Here is a 21,682-nt window from a genome sequence, read left to right as displayed (position 1 = left end):
TTTAGTCCCACTTCTTTTTTGCTGAATAAAAAAGTTCTTTTTTTTTTTAATTTAGTTCTCTTTTTTATTTGTGGACGCCCTCTTTGCAAATTACAGGCACTTTCTTTTCAATAGGTTTTTGAATTCTTTAAATACATCATTCGGCTGTATTTATTTTTCAACCATCTTTTTAATGCTGACATACAGAATTTTATGTTTTTGGAGACTATTGTCAAAATTAACCCTAGGCGCAAATGATAATCCCGCGACCAAAAACGATTACTACATTTCGGAAGGGACCATGACAAATTGTGCATTAGATAAGAGGATAGAAAAGAAGAAGCATCGAGGAATGCCAAACTGATGAGGTTCTTCTACAACAATTTTCTTATCTCTACAGCCTTCACTGACAGGTGGGAACAACGAAAGGACTGGTTATTTTTGAGCCTACATTTACAGTCATAGAAAAATACAATTGCGTTATCTTATCCTCCCAAAAGATCAAGGATGGAGGGTACCACCCCACCTCAAAAAGATCTTCAATTCCATATTCTTATTCTTTCTTCACAGCAGTTGCATGCAAGGACAAGTCCATACTGCCAAAAATCTTAAGAGAAGAAAGTGACTCTGAAAAGCCTTTCTCGGGCCATCATCATCAAGAATCCTTCAAAGCCAAGCCTCAGAATTTCTCTTGCTTCCTTTTTACTCCTTGAGGATTCCCATTCTGTGTAATTTTTTAGAACTTCTTTTTGTGAGAATGTATACTATACTTGACAGTTATCTTTGTCCGAGGAGAAGTATGACGCAAGAGGCCAAAAAAGGAGTGTGAAAGTGTGTAAAAATTGCATCACAAAGTCATTCGTTTGTAGGGTTTAAGAAAAGATCATCAAGTCCCTACTTGATCATTTACCAAAAGAAAAGGCCAAGAATTAAAGACCCTACTTGATCATTTCACTTTACAGGCATTGATGAGGTGGTCATGAGGTGGCTCTACGCACCTCAATTAGGATTGTTCATCAGCAAAGAACCTTATACCTTCTTTAACGTAATTTATTTTTTCTATTTTTGAGCAGTCATCTTTAGTGCGGATCGATGGTCTTTTTGTCTTGCTTACTTGGTACCCTTCCAGTTAGAGTAAGGTGGAGAGAAAAGTTTTTGGGAGTTAGGCGCCTTTTGAAACCTGAATTATGTAATCAGTTAAGAAAAGAAAAGAAAAGAAAAAAAAAAAAGGAATTGTTCTTTCCATTTTCTGGGCAGCCAAAGCCATTATTTTTTGCCCCTTAACATTTCAATTCTTTTTCTTCCTAATTCCAAATTGCAAGCAAGCAACACAATTGATAAAAGGTTGGAGGAAGTCCGCCATTTCTGCAGAATAGAGGAAAAAGGAATTGTTCCAAACCCAAAAATAAGATAATGGTCAGTGGATCTCCCTGCAAATACAAGCAAGTTGTTATGCGTCGCATGTGAAGGGTTATGTCAACATGCACGTTCTAGTGTTCTGCTACCAAAAAACGTTATCTTCTATTTTCTCTGCAGTTGGAGTCTCTAATATCCATCTTTAACAAAAATGTATTATTACTGGAGGGATTGCTGTGAAATGGAAATGTGAAGCATATTGACAACCACTCCAACTAAAATCATCAGCAATCCAGCCCCCATCCAAGCAACAGACTGATGGAAGCTATTCAGTCTTCGAATAATTTCGCATCAAAAGGTGGTAAAGATGAGATTATCCACAACGTATAAGCTTAAACATCAATTGCAGTGGTGGAACCAGATTATATCGAGGGTAGGCAATTGCCTCCTTTAATTTTGTAAAATTTAAAGAATGGCCTTGAAACTATGGCGAACTTTTATGTTTTCCTAATTGTTCTGCCCCCTAAGTACCCTTTTCTCCTTAAAAATTAATTACTACATGAACAAGAAATAAAGTTAAAGCTTTTACAGCACTGAAAAACTCGTGATACAAACATATTCTCAAATCAAATTTCTCTTTCCATGATTATGACATAATTTTTGATGATGTATAACACTACTCCCATTGGTCATAGGTCCTACTTCCACCATTCAGTATATGAAAAAGTACTAGTGATTATGAAAATTAGAGGAGATAAATAAACTTCATAGCAATGCTAAACTGCCCGAAAGAGCTATGCCAGATTCCTAAGCATATAGCAAAGGGCGCTCGATCGATTCCATCAAGGGAAGAAGAAAGAATAAAGAATTAAGAAGTGAGACATTAAAGGTTGAGATTCTTGGAGTTAGTGGTTCCGAATTCAAACCCTACTTCTCTCTTCCTGTTTCTTAATTCTCACATTCTCTTGCTAGAATTTTTTTTTTAAAAGGGTGATATTATATTCCTTTTTAATTATTATTACTTTTTTTTTTGGTTTTACGCTCCCATCCTTTTTTCATATCTTTCCTACCCCCAACCACCAGGCACAGGAAAGTATTGTTACTTCATTCATAAAGTGGTAGTCATATTCTAAATCATTTTTTCTAAAATTTATAGCAAAAACTATTCATCAATGACGGTCCTTTGACATTTTAAATCAGGTTAAAAAAGACAATAATGTTGCAACAGTTCTTTGCTGTGGAAATGAGCAAAACAGACCTCCAATGGAATTGTGTTGTTTGGTCTGTTTACGATGGCTTCTTGTTGGAAAACATCTCAAACGCCCCTGCTAACGTCCTATGGGAATGCATGCCACAGGGTGAATCAAGCTAAAGATAGAGTAGGCCCATATATGTTTCATTTAGCTATCCGTAGTCCACAAAGACCATCTGGGCTGGCCGAAATTTAATACAGTCTGGATAATGTATACTTGAAGGAGAGAAGCTCACCAGTTATGTCCAGTTAGTGATGATTTATTTCAATTTGCATTGTTATACTCAAGTTCTTGTTGATACTTTGGGAACGAGGGAAGTAGGGCTAAAATTGAATGTTTGGATAGCATAATTTTTGCCTTGCATCATAAATTCATCTCTGTATACTGTTTTAATGTCAGATAAATCAGATCACAAAATGTGTTACAGTAATATTCTAAAACTTTGTTCAAATAATCTTCTAAACAAACACCGAAATTTATATATCCTTTTGGTGACCATGGAAAATTTCTCTACACCATTCTAGTCCTGCTTTTCATGAAGAAAAAAGAAAACAGTGAAAAAGAGTTGATTAATTGTACCTTTGCAATGACACTTTAAGGTACCCGAGTCATCATGTTTCGTTGTTTCTGTCCTTACATCTCATACTGACCCAAAATGGAAGGTGCCGGAGTTGGTCTGGTTCACTTCAAACTATGATCCAAGAAACATACTCGAGTTTCAGATTCATATCCATAATGGCCCACTAAAATGGGCCTAGGCACAAAGGTTAAATTTCGAAATAGCCTGCAATCCTTCGCTCATTTTTTTGGAATTTGTGTCTCTGGCAAATGACTGAAAATATTTGCCCATTAAAGTTGGGTTTCACCATTATTTTTTTCTCTCTCGTTCTTGCAGCTTTTTGGAGTATGCCTCTCCTTTCTATTTCCTCTGTCTATCAATCAAACGTAGCTATTTTGACGAAACAAAACTTGTCTCTTTGGATCATAAACATATTTTTCAATCAACTTTTTATCTCATATCCTATCCTGCACTTTTTTCAAAAAATCAACCCGAATTATCTCCTATCCAAACACATTAATTCACTTTCTCTCTGTGAATTCCCAGAACCAAACATCCCTACAAAATTTTGATGCAAGCAACTCTTCAAATGCTGTGGATGCTAAAATCAGCGCAGGCCAAGTAGAGATGGGCTGATGTTGGGCTGTTCACTTTTATTTAACGAAGGAAGATTCAATCTAGACAATAGCATGGAGGGGTCACGATCGTTGGTTGTAATAGCCCAAATGTGCGTATCACAATTAGAATCTACTCCAAGAATGTCGGTTTTTTTTTTTTTAATTAATCATTTCAAAAGCTCCAAATATTTGGGGTGTTTTTCTTCTTGAATGTGAATATGAATCCCTCCCTCTAAAGTAAGTTAGAAAGTAAGTTGCTATTTTGTACGGTCGGTGATCTTCGTTCTGGAAGAATAATGGAATGCTATGCAAGTGGCCTTAAAATCCAGCAGCATATCATCACACGGGACAAAATGAAGTCCTCTAAAGGATTCAACAAAAATGGTCAAAACTCAAGAGCATATAATCTGATTTTGTTCCATGGAGATCCTCAAAGATTGCTACACAATTTTCAAGAATGGCGACTGGCCCATGAAAAATGTTTAGCAAGAGGAAGAGTTGTCAAATTTGTGCTTGGATACCATAGGGACAGAACTGTGACATTTGCTTATTTTCCTATCAGAAACTTTGTAGGGTTTAGAGGCTTACGTTTTGTTTTTTATATGTTGAGAAATGTACTTTGAGAAAAGAAATCGAAGATCCCCCGATACCTTCAAAACATTTATTTTCTAATCTGAGAGCTCAATGAAAAATTAATTTTTCGCACAACAATCTCTTACATGTATGTAATAAGAAGAAGAAAGAGCTGGAAAAAAAAAAAAAAAAAGCAGCCCATGATACAGATTAAAGTAGAAAATCAAAAAGCTATTAGGCAAAAATATAATCCAATAAAATAAAAAAGAAAATTGTTTTGGAAGCTATAATGTCTTTGATCCTTAATTCTCTTCAAAGGTGCGGGAATTTGGTAATGGGTATAACCAAATACCCAAGAAGTACCCAAAATTTTCTTAAAACCTTGATTGTTGAAGCAAAAAATCCAATGGTACGCGACTCCGCTAGGACATAGAGTTCCATCTATGTTTGGTCCAAATCCCCTATCAATTAATTTACATGCTACTATCTTCTGACGTAGAAAAGGTTGATTTTTTAACAACGTCTTTATTTGAAAGGTTCCGACTAAGGTGATTCATACCAGCAAGTTCGAGAACACAACCTAAAACTTCTGATCTCCCATGTATTCAGTTTGCACAAGTAATGGAATTTCAAACCCTCAAAACAAACTCCCCTGATGCTGGAGTTTGGAGTTGTGTTCTCCATTCTCCATTGGGCACGCGGCATTTGACAATAGAATTCTTGACAAGAATCTCAAAAAAAAAAATTTTGAAAAGAAGTACTTTTATAAATTGGATTAATTCTATTCTTCGAAGAACATCTTTTCTGGTGTCGGATTCTTATTTGTTTGTGATTTTAAGGGTGTCTAATCTTCACACCTCATTAGCTAAAAAGTGAACCCAAAAGAAATAATTCTTTTTCGACTTATAGTTGATCATGATTCGGCAACAATTGACTGACTAATTAGCAACCTGGGGGAGAGGGAGAAAAGCAAATAGTTTAGGTAATAAGTTGGTCAAGGTTTAAACTTTATGGCTTAACCAATGTATTCAGTCAACCGTGAAGAATTCTTTGAAAGGTATACGTTCGGCTAAATGCATGCGTAGACCTTGCAATATAGGTAGGTTTTAGTTTGTCCAATATTCGGAAGAACAAATCGCTTGGTCAATCGGAATCCCTTGTTAGCATATATTCTACGGGGTTGTTGCTGGATATTTGCCAAGGTGATCAAATATATGATGCAGGAATTGATGCTCAATACTGTAGTAGGATTTGCAGGGCTACCTTGATGATTCTTGGGCTGGGAAGAGTTTGTCATATAGGTCGCAGTCCTACACAGAAATCCGTTAATGAAGAACTTATATTCAACAATTCTCTTCTTCATAATTTAATCTGCTATGGTGTTAGAAGCATAATGAATGGCTACTACAATCGATCGATCCCAGTCATTGAAATGAAAGTTCTCTGCAGTGTAGTTGTAGGTGCAACTGTAGAGCATTCGAATCCTGCTACAATTAATAGGGAATGCCACTTGTGACTAAATTGAACAGCCAACTTTCATAAATGCAAGATAATTCGTAAAATTTTATACAAGGTATTGAATGATTCATGTACATCACGTAGCGCACCTTACGTACTCAAAATTTTTTTGGTATGAAAAGAGAAACTTATAGCACTAACTTGGAGGCGGCTATGGCGTAAACATATCAGCAATTAATTCCCCTAAGTTGTGATCAAAATATGCTGATGCATAGTTTTGATCTGGACGTGCTTGATCATAGCACTTAAAGCAACGACGCAGCATTTGCCTGGCAAGATTAAAAGCTATAATCCTGTTGGCTTAGGTTGAAGCATCCGATTAAGGTTAATGCACGCGTGTAGTAAAGACTAAAGAGCAGAATAAGTGGACAGTTCATCCCACATCCTTCTATCTTTTTTCGTTTATTTGGTTGATCTTTTGATATAGATCAAATCAAATCACCTAGGCTATGTAATCACCCTATCAATCTTCTTTTTTTAGTTAATTAAAGTAAGGAATTTCATGTCACCTAAATAACAACAATGATTTCATACTTAATCTCGATTCATTATTTAAAATTTTGACGTTATTGCCACCCACGTGGAAGGTCACAATGCCGACTTGGAACCTTGTAGGAAGGCCCCTCCATTGTTTCAAATCACCAACTGTTTCAGTTGGGAAAAGGGCCAAAAGGCATTGAGATATTGAGATTAAAAGATTATCAAAAAAAAAAAAAAATTAAAGTAAAAAGGTTTGTTCTATCTTGATTTTGCTTCAGTTGTTGGCTTTTTTTCTTACCTTTTTTCTAAGTGAGCTTCAAGGTGTAAACACGCATGAAGATAAAAAGGCAAAGCACATGGAAGATTGGAGAGGCTGCTTAGCAAAAGAAACAAACTTGTACACTCTAACTAGTGAAGATATAGTTCTCCACTATGCCCGTGTTGGAAGGATATGCCATGCCGCCTATAGATCCTAGTGGATAAACGGAATTTTTTATTTCCAAGGATGAAGAGATTTGTGTGTGTGTTTTGTGGATATGTGTGTGTGTTTTTTGGATATATGTGTGGAGATCATGCAATATCAGATGACATGTGTGGTTATGAACAATGATTATGTTCAGTTAATTGGCTGTTTTCGGATAAGGCTAGTTTGATGATCAAAAGTTGCAAATTGTTCGGATATTTATACAGCAAATTCTTCATATCCCTGCTATCTTTTAGTAAGTAATATTCATGTGATCTCTTAAACAGTATGGTGAAGCTCAGTTGACAAGGAAGTCTTTGGCAATCTCTTATTATGACTCAATCTAATCCTAAGGATTTATGTTCTTGAGAATCCCATCTCCAAATGTCCGATAACACGTTATTCTCCAAAATACAGACATGCATACAACCTAATGAAGTAAGTTATTGATTTGCGCTAGAGATCTTTGATGTGAGCTTGACATATGAAGGTATACAATATGCCTTATTTGAATAATCCACGCCTTGAAAGATGAAGGCATCGCATTCTTATAAGGAGATCTGCTACAAACCCTGATATTTGATCTTTAATAGAATTGGAATCTGCATCCAATTTTCATGAAATATATGATTCTTTTCTGGCACTTTTCTTTCCTCACATTCAGGACATATCCAGTTTAAAGAAGTTTGGAGGACCTGAGGATAAGAACCATGAACATTTCTATAATAGTATTGTCTATCTGTGCCTGACCATCATAATTAATTATGCTAGAATAGTTCGATCAATTGAACTTATCCCCTCTTTTCTCATCATTTTCATAATGACTCTAGATCCCACAGGTATATCTGGTTCTATTCTTGGGCATAATCGTATAAGCGTTTAAGCTTTTAGCTAGAGATTTGTACATACTTAGAATGTACCATAAATAATTGATATTTAAAAATCAAAGCATTTCACTGTGGACGATTAAAGCAAGATACATATGCGGAATAGAATGATATAATTGTATTTCTGAAAGGAGATTTAATAATAATGTTATCTCAGCGATAAAAAGAGAATTGTACTTTCCAGGGCTTTCAAAAAATCTAAGTACGTTTATGAAGTAACTAATTAGGGGCCTAGACCTACGTATTTTAACTTTTGCTAACCTTATCATTTGATCAAGTCCCATCATTTACTTTCAAATAAACAATTTTACTTTGGGGTATAGACTTTGTTTTGAGTTAAAAAAAAAAAAATTGAGAAAAAGTAAGTTGTATGATGGAAAAATGCCATCAAATGTAACTTTGCAACAGGAATGATGCGTGGCTTGGTTGGAATGCTTGCTTTTTGTTTGATTCCAGAAAACAACAACTACACATAATTGTTCCCGTTTTGAGATTTTCTCTGTTTGGCAGTGAAATCTTGGTATTCAAATTAAGCAAATAAAGATCATCCCATCAAATACCATACAATATATCGAACAACAACATGATCCATGGAAGCAAAAAAAGGAAAAAAACTTGCTTGATTCTGTCAATAACAAAACTGTATGCATTATCTTGACGACTTGGTAGGGAGGAAATTGAGCTACTCATCACATCGTAGACCCTTTCTCATCTTACTTCCTTAATGAACCAGAACGCTCATTATACAGTCATGTGAATCAAGCTTGGGACTAAACTCTTCAATGATGAAAAGCTTGAAACTGGTCCAGCATTTGTTAGACATAATGAAATCCTTATCTCCAAACAAAAATGTGATAATCTAAAAGGTGTTGTATTCTTTTAGGTGGAAGACATTTGTAGCATCTAATAGTTTTACCTCTGAATTAACAAAGTAGAACATTTAATAAAATTGAGTTGAGCTTTTTGACATACATTTTATTCTAACTGCTGACTTTGAGCTCAATCACTCATGTATATTCTGTGATTTAACTCCATTTTACCCTAAATAAACTTGACTGGAAACTGATAGCTAGGTTAAAGTGTTAGGACTAGCAATATTGTTTAATTAAGTAAAGACAACAAAAAGAGGATCCTCTAAAACTAGAATGAAAGCATGCTGCATTTTAGGCACTGAAGTACCCTATCTCCCAGAGACCATTATAGGCACTTAAGTATTCATCGAATTGTTTGAATCACTATTTGCTCTTCACTTTTAGAAATTGACATGAAAGCACAATTACATCAACTTATCAAGAAGAAAGCATCACAAATGGTGGTTTGGAAAGTTAATTAAGGGTCCAATTATATTATCTGGCCTTTTATGCTGCGGGTCCTTTAAGCCGCGTTACTTTCTCTTTTCTTGATTTCCTTTCACTCTCTCCTCCATTGAAATTCCAAAATTTTGACATCCAAGACTAATTGCAGGAATAATCCTAAAATCTTTCCAAAAAAAAAAAAAAATTCACATCAGTAATCGCAGATTTTAGAACTCAGATACAGTATGCATGTATATATATATATATATATAGAGTTCCATGCATCAATCACAATTTTCACGTACTATTGTGCATCAAATCTTTTTATTTCTCAAATGTTTGTGTTCACTAAATTTATATGCTGCAATATCTGATGTTGATAGCAATCAAAGAGGACAAACAACCGATATATCTAGATAAAAAAAGAAAGAAGGATCACACTTGAGGGTAGGGTTTTTGTTTGTGGATTGCCCACTTCGGGAGAAAGATATGGACCCTGCAGATAACAAATAAGTTCGTATAATCCTTATTAATTTGTAGAGATTTGGACCACAAATCCAGGCGTCACACAGTCACCCTGAGATTTCATTCTCAAGGGCTCACATCAAAACCGAAAGTTATACAAAGTTTGGATCGGCAGTTATGTTGGTTACTTGTCACATTTTTTGGAAAATAGATTCCTTCTAGTGAATTTGGCATCTAGTATATCTGTCAATTTTTTCCCTTCTACTTTGTAAATTCTACTGATGGTTTATATATGTTTTTTTTTAAGCAAGGAATAAACAATGTGGTAAGGCTAACTCTAGGGAGTTCTCTAGATAAAGATAAGAAATCTTCGAGAAAAGAATAAGTTTGCTATTTGATTGCAATTCACATAGGTTGCTTTTTTGTTGTAAGCTTTTGATAAGTTCATTTTGTGGGGACAAGATACGAATTAGACAATGCAGAAACAGCAACTGAAGTTTTCAAGTTTCTTTATGGTACACTTTGCAGAAAACTAAACAATTAATAATGCTTCTTGTCACATTACTTGCTTAAGTGGAATTTTAAACTTGGCCTTCCATAACGAGGCAAGTTAAGATTTCGACCCTTTTTTGTTCAAAGAGCCAAATAATGGGGTTTTGTTTATTCCTTTTTTTTTTTTTGGGGGGGGGGGGGTCTAAAGTTAGCACTCCATAATCTTGATATATGCTAATTGGGTAGGCTACTTAAAAGATAGTTTTCGAACTAATCCGATCATCAACTTTTGGCCCTCAATAACAGAAAGCATTAAATTTTGATCCTTTAGTCTGTGTCCATCGTTAATGGTCATGTATCAAAGGGCAAATTTTGACGCATCTAATGGTGGGAATGGATTGAAGAAAAAAATTTTTTTTAAAAAAAATTGATCCTTTTAATTAGTGAGGAATCAATTTAAGACTTCAAATAAATGAGGAGCTAAAAGCTAACTATTAGAATAGTGCAGGAATTTTCTAGGTAGTTTATTCTTTGCTAATTTGTCCATTTCTTCCCATTCATGCTGAAATCATGTGTTTGGATTGCAACGTCTCCCTTCCGTTAACACATTTTTTAATGACTTTTTAATCTCACATATATCAAATCGTTACAATAATTTTTCTATAAAAAAAAAACTCAGAAAAATGCAATCCAAACAAAGCAGTTTGTGTTACCCTTGAACAGAAATTCACTAACAAGATTGTGAGAGAAATTTTATTTTCATGTGATCACTATTCAGCTAGAGCATTTGTTATTTCAATTTTGACACCTCAAAGTTCAATTCAAGATAGTTGGTCTCTAATCACTACCGTATCAGCATCGCAATCAGGTCAGATTCATATTATATCATATATTGAACGGTCAACATACCATTAAATCGGATTTGCCTAAGACGGAGAAGCGGTTGGCTCTCATATAACCGCAGAGTTCGTCAAGTTAGAATCGATCAACAAGTAGGTAGAGCTCCAACCAGTGAGGTTTTTTGATGTGGTAATTCGTTGTACTTCAAACAAATGTTTGTGAAGTTTCAGCATTTGCAAACTGAAATAGAAATTTATATTTAAGCAAAAAAGTTGCTGCAAAAATGTTTCAGTAACTCTGGGAGACAACTGATGTTTGGAAGAGAGTGGTGGATTGACCACATTCCTTTCAAAGAATCGGCTAAGTAGAAAATGCTAAGGCCGTAATAATTGGTTCCGCCCCACTATCATAACATCATCATTACGAAAGCTGCAGCAGGTGCAGTTGCCGTAGTCCCAAAATGCGGAAAATCTTTGTAACACTACTGGCATCTAGTTGTCAAGCAATACCTTTTAGTGTTTTTACCAATATCAAATCATTTGAATGGGCCGCAATCGCGGTGGCTGTGCTGTGGAAAACTAGAATGGAAAGATGAGTCAAATTATTTTTGATACTCGAAATCATCAGTTCAATTTAGCAAGAGTTTATTTGAATTTGATTCGTGAATTAGTTAGAACAAAATTAAATTGTGTTTTATATTCGATAACACTGTTCAAATTCGATTCGACAAATAAATAAGTCAAATTTAAACTAAATATCAAAATCGTTGAGATAATCAAATAAGTTTAAGTTTTCGGACCTGATTATACTCGTTTGCATCCCTGACGAAGACATTCTAACACGCGTTCCAAACAAAAATATTAGTAGGTTGAACAATTCTTCACCATGGTTCATAGTCAAAACCACCCAATACCCACGGATTTGGATATGGGGCATGAAGATGATCGGCATCGTACAAAATTAAACGCAATCTTTTTTAGTGGTGTAGATTGAATTGTATACTACCATTTGAAGTTACTCATATTTGTCGTTTCCAAGATGCCATTTATTCGGGGTAGATGTTACTCACGTAACAACGAGGAATGAGGATTCTGATTCGACCTTCAAATCTTTCCATTTTTTCTTCTCTTTTTCTCGTAAGATCTGAAATCTCTCTTTCAATAAAAAATTGCTTACGTTCATCACATGCAGTATAACATTTGCAAATTTAGAGGAAGCGAAAAAAATATATATATATATCCGTTAAAAAGGTGTTGACTTCGTTAATATTACATTATACATACAATTATCGGTCTAATATGATGATAATTGTTCGAGATTATTGCAAATCCCACCCTTTTGACCCTACATCCACCATATAAACTCCAAGCACATTTCGATTCCAAGGGGACCTAATATCTGGTTAATTCCCTATCAGTCGAGTTAAGACTTAGGTGTTGGAGGATGTGACATAAAATTTTGTATATAGCAATAGTAGCTAGCTAGAGGCTGAGAAAGAAGAGCCAAATTACCAAGTGGGCCAGTTGTAGTCAACACACATGTCTTCAATCTGTGGGCCGACACAAAAAGTGACCTCTCGATTGCACGCGCAATTGGATAGGTGTATGGTGTTAGGCTGGTGACAGATGAAGCCACATGACCTGAGTTCCAATACAACAAAATTGGTAGGATCCAATCTGTTGGGAAGGTAAATTTGAACTCTGAAACTTTGTCCTTCTTTTCTTGTTCAGATCAAAGCCACTCTGATTTTCAGCTGTGTTATTGCTGCTTCTCCTGTTGAGCGACAATTGACAATTGATGCTAATACTAGGCACCTTTCTTCTTCTTCTTCTTCTTTTTTTTTTTCCACCTTTTTATTAAACAAAAAATATCGTTATGCTTCATTGGATTTACAATCCACCCCTTTTATGAAAAGTTTTAACTAATATAAAAAAAAATAAAGGCATTTTTATCTTATCACATAAGTTAATAAATCAATTTGTTGTCATTAGCAAATAAAGCAGTAGTGTTATTAACATTTTATAAAAATATATTCAACACTTAAATTTAATGGATTATAAGATTTTAATACGTTCAGATATATTTAATACCAAAAAAAATAGAATAAATTGTTTAGGCAAAATTTTCTCCAAAAAATAAATAATAAACTGTACACTTATTACTTAATATAAAAAAAATGCTCAAATATTAATGTTTCAATACTAAACAATTTAGCAACTTAACAGATTTAAATTTTATCAAACTCACCCTTGATCAAGTGAGTAAAAATCCCCCTTTCTCTTTCGTTACTTCTTAAATCCCATTTTTTTCTATTAAAAAAAATACAAAAGTAACTCACAGTACTAGATTGTTAAATTTTTAGTTGATGTACATATTGTAATACACAGTAAATTCCATTCTCACCTTCTAGAAAAAAAAAAAAAAGAAAAGAAATTGCTTCATATTTGTAGTGCTAGTCTAACTGACAACCGCCCAGCCCTGCCTGGTATTCTAGCAAGACTCTTGACCTCTTTTTCTAATCTATGGACTACTTGTCTGCTTCTGATTACTTCCTTGGCCGCCAAGAGAGAATGGAATGCGTTAAGTGGCTTCCCGTGAACTTCGCCCCGGCTTCCTCCTTTTTGACCGCCGGACCGATGGTCTGATAATACAGGTAATAAATAACCAGCCTGTTCCCTGGGGAATCCCCCGCCCTTGACTTCTTCTTCCACATAATAGTCAAATCATTATTATTCTAGGAATCCGTTTGCATTATACTGTACTAAAAATGAAGAAATCGTTTCAAATGGAGTAATTTCATTGACTTCATCATCATTCAACACATAACTTCCAACCAAAGTTTTGGGATCCCTTGTCCTGACTCCTTGACTCGCGGAAATGAATAACGACACAAACGAGGAACAAGAACTTGAAAAAACTACTGTAGTATTCAATTATTAAAAAAAATTTTTTTTTCCAATTGAACGGATTTCGTAATTTGACAACCATACAGCTGGGCCTTAATTTCACTGAGAAAAAATGCACCCTCTAGTTTTGTTGGCATATTAAATCAAGACTTAGTAACAGCGGGCAGTTTGTTTGTGTTCGAAAGATAACAGTAACAGCGGCGGCAAAATGCGAGCAACCTCGGACTGTATCGAAACTTGCTGCCTAAGAAACAAACAGCCCTTCACTTCACGGTTCACACGTGAAGGGCTATGGCGACCAAATGACAGAGCATGTCGACACTGCTATTACTTATTAATTCCTCCATAAGTCCTCTCTTCAGCTTTTCTGTTAAGCTTCGACTTGGGCCGGGAGGACAGGAGGAATAATAATAATAATAATAATGCTGCTAGCTAGTAGTGCCCTTTATTGGGTGTTCTCATCTGATTATTTTATAGATCTGAATTTAAAACCCTCAAGACACATCTGATTGTGATGTTGGCGTGTTGTTTTCTAGACCTAATTTTAGGCATACAAAGAAAGAAGGGTGCGAGAGTCGAATCAAAGACATAATCCGTACTACTAATTAATCAAAGGATAAAAGATGTATTATTGTTGTGCATTAACTACCGAAGCCAATGATAATGTTGCACGTCTTCAGCGACGGGTACCTAACACATGCGTCTATTTTATTTTATTTTATTTTATTTTATTTTATGAATGGTTCTACGCGCGAGACGCATAGTTGGCAGTAAAACTATATATATATATATATATATATATATATATATATGTCGAATAACAGGAGTAGTTAAATGAAGATGGAATCCTGTGGACTAATTAAGTATTGATTATTCAAGATTCCCCTGCAAATACTAGTTAATGAGAATGTGTGGTGGATGAGCAAATTAGTTAATGGAACTGCGAACTAATTAAGTAGTATTGATTATTGAAGATTCCCCCGTAAAGTCGATCTAATTGGAACTGTTATTAGCATCTCCAGAGAACAAGAGGTATCTGCTTGAAATGGTATGAAGTCGTTTTGCAGATAAATATTACTTCGTCAACTAGTTATTTGTGTGCTAATAAAAAACATAAAATCTCTAAGCACATTTCTAGCCCAAATATTAACTTTATTCTTTATTATATAGATAACTCACAATGGTCCAAAAAAAAAAAAATAAATAAATGGTTTAATGATGATATTCCAATTTATAACTCGCAAATAACGGATTGGAGATTGAAATCTAATGTAGATTTACTTATTAAATTCAGAATCTCTAACTCATATAGGTTGAAACTTTATAATACAATCTCACACATTTAGATGCAAAATTTATGAAATCTAATTAAGTTGAGTTGTCTAATGAGAATATCTCAACCGAGGGTGAGGGGCCTGCTGCCTTTGCTCAATGATGATGCAGGGCATATAATTCGATGATGTTGATCAAGAATATGAATCAAAGGTACCTTATTCAATAACCTTAGGTCCTCAGCGAACAGAATGCCTTTGTTGATTCCACATTTGATTGGTAAAACGTGCCCTATGTCGTGTTAATTATTAAGACACCATCATGTGATAAAAGATGGCACGAAATTCTTGGCATTGAACGAGGACTCTTACCATCACAACCCAACCCCCAAGTGAATCTATCATCTATACTTGACACATATTCTCCACTATTATTGATGAATCCTAGGGCTTTACATTCACATTAGTGTGTTAATCAATTAGTTTAGTTTAATAAAAAAAAAAGTGTGTTTGGATAGCAGATTATTTTTTTTAAAAAAAAAATATTATAACACTTTTTTTTATATATGACACACGTGAAATAAAAATATACTGATAATGTAAACAAATAAAATTGTGCAAATAACTCACTATCCAAATAAGCCCTCATAATACTAGAAGCGCTCCTGAAATTTAATTAAGTGATCAGATCACTACTAAAATAATAATAATAATAATAATAAAAGGGAGAAGACAAAAGCGAATGAACCAATTAATTGGTGGAAGTTTTTAATTCGACTCTCAAATTCTTTTTTTTTTAAAAAAAAAAAACTTTTGTTCGTACCCAAAAGAAAAACGAAGAATTAGCAAAATTCTCCTAATTAGGGAATAACTTTGAGCCAATCCTCGTATTATTGGATCTCCGAATTGAATGTGGCCTCAATCAGTTTACCAATGTAGATACCTAACCTAGACGAACATTAGAGGGTTTAGCCATATTCTTCCTAGAATTCCTTGAGTTATCCCGCAAAAAAAAAGAAGAAGAATTCCTTGAGTTAAGCATTGATTTGGTCGGCAATAATCAAGTGAATCAACCGACTAATTAAAAAGTGAGTGATCAGTTTTGAGTTGGTTAGCAGGAACATGTGGCATTTCAAGGACCGACATAGCCCCCTTCCTAGTCATTCCGGACATGCCCCGTGTAGGCCGTGTGCGATCGTTTAACCTTTGCAGGACAAAAGTCACACGTGCGATGTCGGGCATCTGAACAATAAGCAAAGTGCAGCTCTCAGTGCCGACTGCGGTGCCAAATTTCATAAACAGTTCTTCTAAAGACGCTCTATTAGTTTGTATCACATCAAGAAGAAGAAAACGAAAGTTTTCTTTCTTTTTTTTTCTTCTTCTTCTTCTTCTTTTTTTTAACTTTGAGATTTCTCTGTCATTACTCTTATTTTTACTGTTGTTAGAAAATCTTCAATTACGTACACCACCGATACTGTAATTTTGAAAGGTGCATAAATATATACAGTAATTTTCTTATTTTATGTCGTTGGGAATTTTAAAGGTCCGCACAAATGTCCAAAAGTTAGGGATAAAATACTTAAACGGTACCCGTTAAAATATATTTAAGGTTTTATATTTTTGACAATATAAGACTAATTAGATAAAGTAAATGAATACAAGAGAGGATAGACAATATTAAATAGAAAAAGTATATGAATGCAAGAAAAAATAATAATTATTAATATATGTATATATATATATATATATAATAAGTTAACTGAATACTAGATATGTTAACGAGGCTCCCGTTAGAAAAAAACCCATACTTAAAATATAAATATGAGAAAGTAATAATATATCACATTACAGCACATTCTGTCCCTTAACTGAAAGGTGTTACTTTGTCCTGAAATGATGTTTACTTTTTTCGAATGACAAATTTTAGTGCTAAATAGAAGATTCATTTTCTCTCAAATGCCTTGTTTCTGAATGAGTTTGTTGTAATATCACTATCGTGACATTCCCTTCAAACCATTCCATGTTTTAAGTCTCTTCCAATATTTTTTTGCCAATTAATTTGAATTCAGGCATCTAATTTAGGAAGAAGGTAGCATAAGACCAATCATCATCATTTGTTTTTATTAGACTACGTAATTTTAAGCATCTTTTCTGAAGTCTCCAAGAAGATTCTTGCGTTATTTTCGAATTGTTTCAGGGCTGTGATTTTCATTCCTTTCTTCTTCATTGTTCCCTTCCTGACAAATGTACATGCCTTCGGTGCATGCGAGTTGGAGAATCGGAATTAATTGCATCTGACGTTTGCCAAGTTTGTGAATGAGGACGTATTGGCAATTCCTAACGTCGTAGACTTCATTTTCGTGGTTTTGTTCCCCTGGTCAAGCACTTTGAATGTTTTGAAGAAGCAAAATGATCAGCTCAAATTAACTGATTGTTTCCTCTCTCTCTCTCTCTCTCTCTCTCTCTCTCTCTCTCTATATATATATATATATATATATATATGCAAAAAAGGTCCTTCGGATGGCCAATAATCGTGTATGAATTCAAATTTCACGCAGTCGAGAATCAAGTGCTAGTCAGAAATCGACGGATTAAATTACGTGTTCAAGTTATTAAGAGGTAATGGAGAACTATTGTTGATCCTCTTTAATAAACGAAAAAAAAAAGTACATAGTAGTCAAAAATTTGATTAAATCACATTGGGTTTTTGGCTACAAGCCATAAATATCCCTCCCTCACTGAAATGGTTTTTTGTAACGGAACATATTTTCTCTGAACCTTATAATTTTTTATGCTTGATTCACTATTTTGAAAGTCATAATGCTGAAGAATACTACTCAATATCCCGTCCCCAGTCCCCATCTTCGTCCAAAAGCAAAAAAAGAAACAGTTAGAGAAAACGTAGAAAACGCAGAAAATATAATATTGAAACCCAAAAAGAAAAAAAAAATCAATAGTATCATCTTTTGGGGGGTCGGAAATCTGAAAGAAAGCATGACCAGGAATATACCTAATTAATCCTCATTAAAAGTCTAATTATGAGCCATCCATGATCGATTCTCTGGTTGGCTCACTATGAGGGGTGTAACTAATTGGAAGCTTCAGGATCGAACATTTTTGCCTTTACTTAAATTTCTCCATTAAAAATGCATCTCCATTTTTTCTTTTTTCCTTATTCAATTGGTTGTGGATTCTATTGACGAATCAGCTGCAAGAAGAATCAGATGTGAGATCGGACAGATGACGTTGGACAATCTTCATTTCTTTTAATTCAAAAGTGTTAATTCATAATTATTGTATATTTTACGCTTGAAGCTATGTCAATCTTAATCCTTCCCATACACGTACACAAACCCGAGGTACAGATTGTCAGAATTAAAAATTGAGGTTTGGACGTTCAACTTACTTTAATCTTAAAAAAACCCACAAATCATAGAAAAAAATGGGATGCAACAATAATTGGAGATCATTCATTAATTTTTTTGATACTTCTCCACAAATTTATCGACCCTCATTTACGTGGGGAGTAAATCCACAGTGTTCTTTAAAAATTAGGTGAATGGTGAAATCTAAAGGTGGTTTTATTAAAAGCATATGGTTTTCTCATCGTTGTCCAACAGATAAGTGTTGTTTAATACACCTAAGTTAGCATATATTAACACATTTTTTTTCGTTCTTTTTTATTGTTTTTAAAATCTATTTTGCTAGAAAAACAAATACCTAAATTCCTCTTAAATCATGCCACTAGCCATTCGTTAAAAAACCCAAGTAGAGAACGGATAAATATATGTTTAGTGGATTGAAGATGTTATAGAGTATCTTTAACCAACTTAGCTGATAGGTCGGGTGATTGTGAGGTTTCTGATTTGATTATGTTTTCTCTTAATAATAAATAAAAAATAATATAGGACCGATGCTGTAATGAATATATGCAAGTTTTTTTATATTTTCAATCACTTTTTTTTTTTTTTTATCTCACATCATCACGTCACAAAAAATACTAAAGTAATGATTTCAAATATTAATATTTCAAATTTCATAGTCATTATATGTTTATAACTTTTATCACACTTATATATAGTAAGTGAATTTTTTTAGTTCAAGGGCTCCAAATAATGTACACAACACGGAAGCAGCCAGAGATAATTTATGTCTTAACACCGGTAATTTAGGCGAAGAAGATGGGATCACTTTTTGATTAATAAAGGGTTTCTTTATGCTTTAGTTCTGCTTACTTTTTCGGTCCTTTCTCTGCAAGACATGGAACCAGTAGTTTTCCTGGCAATTGCAGTCGGTTTGACCATCAAAGTACAAATCAAGATCTCAGGTCTCACAAAAAGTGTCGTAATCTATATAATAAAATAGGGAGATAGTTACAGAAAAAATTTCTAGTTACGTAAATGCAGGCTCAAGGCGATGTATTCCGAGCATGAAGACTACTCTATGCAAGAATCTCATACTTTTATTTTGTCTAGAAAATTGTGCGGGGATTCAACAATAATCTCTTCAAAGGTTCTGTTTTGATTATTCTCCTAATTTATTCTTCCACTGTTACCTTCAAGAATCAAGAGGAGTCCTCCTCCTGTTCACACCTATAACTATAGTAACTGAACATCATTAACTATGTTCAATAATTGAGCCATCACGTTTAATCATCCTGCCAATCACCTGGCTTGTGCTCTACGGTTCTTTCGTCTGCTGGTCTAATGCTCATAAGCCTCGTGCATGTTAGACTGCAACTGATTCAAAGCAGGGGTGAATGTCTTTCTTTTTTTTTTTTTACCAGCAACGAGACATTATATAATCTACTCTATCCTAATCTACGAGAAGGGTGAGTCTAAAGAGACTTGTGTTAGGGACTATTAGGTATACAAATCCAACTAGATCAAGGAAATGCTATGGCACTATCCTTATATTTTTTTTTACTGCAGGGGTGAATGTCAAGTACTAAAAATGCCAAGAGGCATCAGAAAAGTGACATAAAATGAACGCTGCAGGAAAGTCCTCTCACCAGGGAGGTGGTATAGTAGAACTTTATTATGGTGCGGGAAGCACTAGTCTACTGCTTCAATCTAGAAATTCATCAATAGTACGTATGAATTTGACCAGAATATTCATCTACTTGTCCTAAAACATAATACTCAATTGGTCTTTGTTATTATCTCAACTCCAAGTTTGTTACATGAGCATATATATATATATATATGGGGCAGAGTAAAGGTGTTGGAATAAAAAACAAGTTGGGATACAATAAAAAGCAGGTGTTTTTTTTTTTTTTTTAACAAAATTAGACTCTAAAAAGCAGGTGAAACAATCGAACTAGAACTCTCCTTAAAAAAATACACGACTTTTGGCCATATTCTTGTAGTAGTATTTCTCTTGGTGTATGCGTAAGCGTACCAATGAATACGTAACAGAGTAGAATGGGACAGAACAAAGGAGGTGGAAATGGAATTGGGGGCATGAATTATGACTTCCGTGTCCATTTTTGTAGTTAGTCCAGTCAATAGTGAATGCATTCGAGGCTAGATGCAGAGAAGAGAAGTGAACAAAGGGCATAAGGACGATTTTGTACTGTCTCATGAAACCCCATCCACTTCCATCTGACTCTTTCTTTCCATCTATCTTTCTCTCTGTCTTGCATTTTGACTGACAAAGCAATTACATAACACAATGCATAACCATTTGTATTTTGGATTTACGTGGACTGCTGTCTCAGTTTCAACCTGCTTTTTGTCTAGCCACCAATTTATGGTTATTAATTTCCAGGAACAAAACTAAAGAACAAGACAATCTAGCTACTGCATGCTAACACTACTGGTACCAAGTTTTTGGAAGCCAGGTGGCTCGAGAACAAGCCCCTTTAGGCTTTAGTATTATTTGCTTTCGGTTGCTATACAAACCTCTGACACGTATTCCAAACTTTTTTTCCTTTTTCACTTTTTCTTGTATTTCGTATGGACTGCCTTATTTTAACCACTCACAACCTTGGTTATGACTAAAAAGAGGAAGTAGGTTATTCGATATTTGAATCAAGATTTATTCGGTAAAAACTCATTCAAACTTAGTTCGCAAACAGTAATGTTTTGTGTTCACTATAGTTTTTTAATACAGTTCAAATTTAACCCAAGTAATGTAAAGTTTAAATTTTATGTATAAAAAAAATTCAAATTATTCTAGCTCGATTTGATAAAATGTTCGTTTATGTTTGATTCGATAAATAAAACAAGTCAAATTTAACCTCATTAAAAATATCAAACAAATTTAGACACTAAGGTACTCCACAAATATAAATACTAAGTTGCTCGACTTGATTTCCAGCAACGATCAATCGTACTGGACGATTTCCAACGATCCGTTAATGAAATATGTTTTGTTATTAAAAAAAAAAAAAAGTTGCTCGACTTGATCAGTCTCGTCTCCACCCTTAATTTTAATACCTTCTGTTGTTTACGTTGTCTCGTGCAATTAATAATCGTTAAGATCCAATGCCTAGGGTAAGGGATGGGTTGGATGGTATGGAGAAGGGAGTGTAAGTGAGAAATTTTACATTTGTGACCTTTCACTTACACGAAAAAAGGGTCCCATACCCGTCATATTGAGTTGGGTTTACTTTCCTTGTTCTGTGTTTTTGTTTTCTATAATTGATATAGACATATTTATTCTAATTGCTAAGATTAAAATATCAGGAATTAAAATTCTGAGTTCTCGTTTCTCTGCCTCCTTTC

Source organism: Coffea arabica, chromosome 7c (assembly GCF_036785885.1).
Source record: "Coffea arabica cultivar ET-39 chromosome 7c, Coffea Arabica ET-39 HiFi, whole genome shotgun sequence".
Taxonomy (NCBI): domain Eukaryota; kingdom Viridiplantae; phylum Streptophyta; class Magnoliopsida; order Gentianales; family Rubiaceae; genus Coffea; species Coffea arabica.
The sequence above is the reverse complement of the archived record's forward strand: the minus strand, read 5'-3'. Positions refer to the sequence as shown.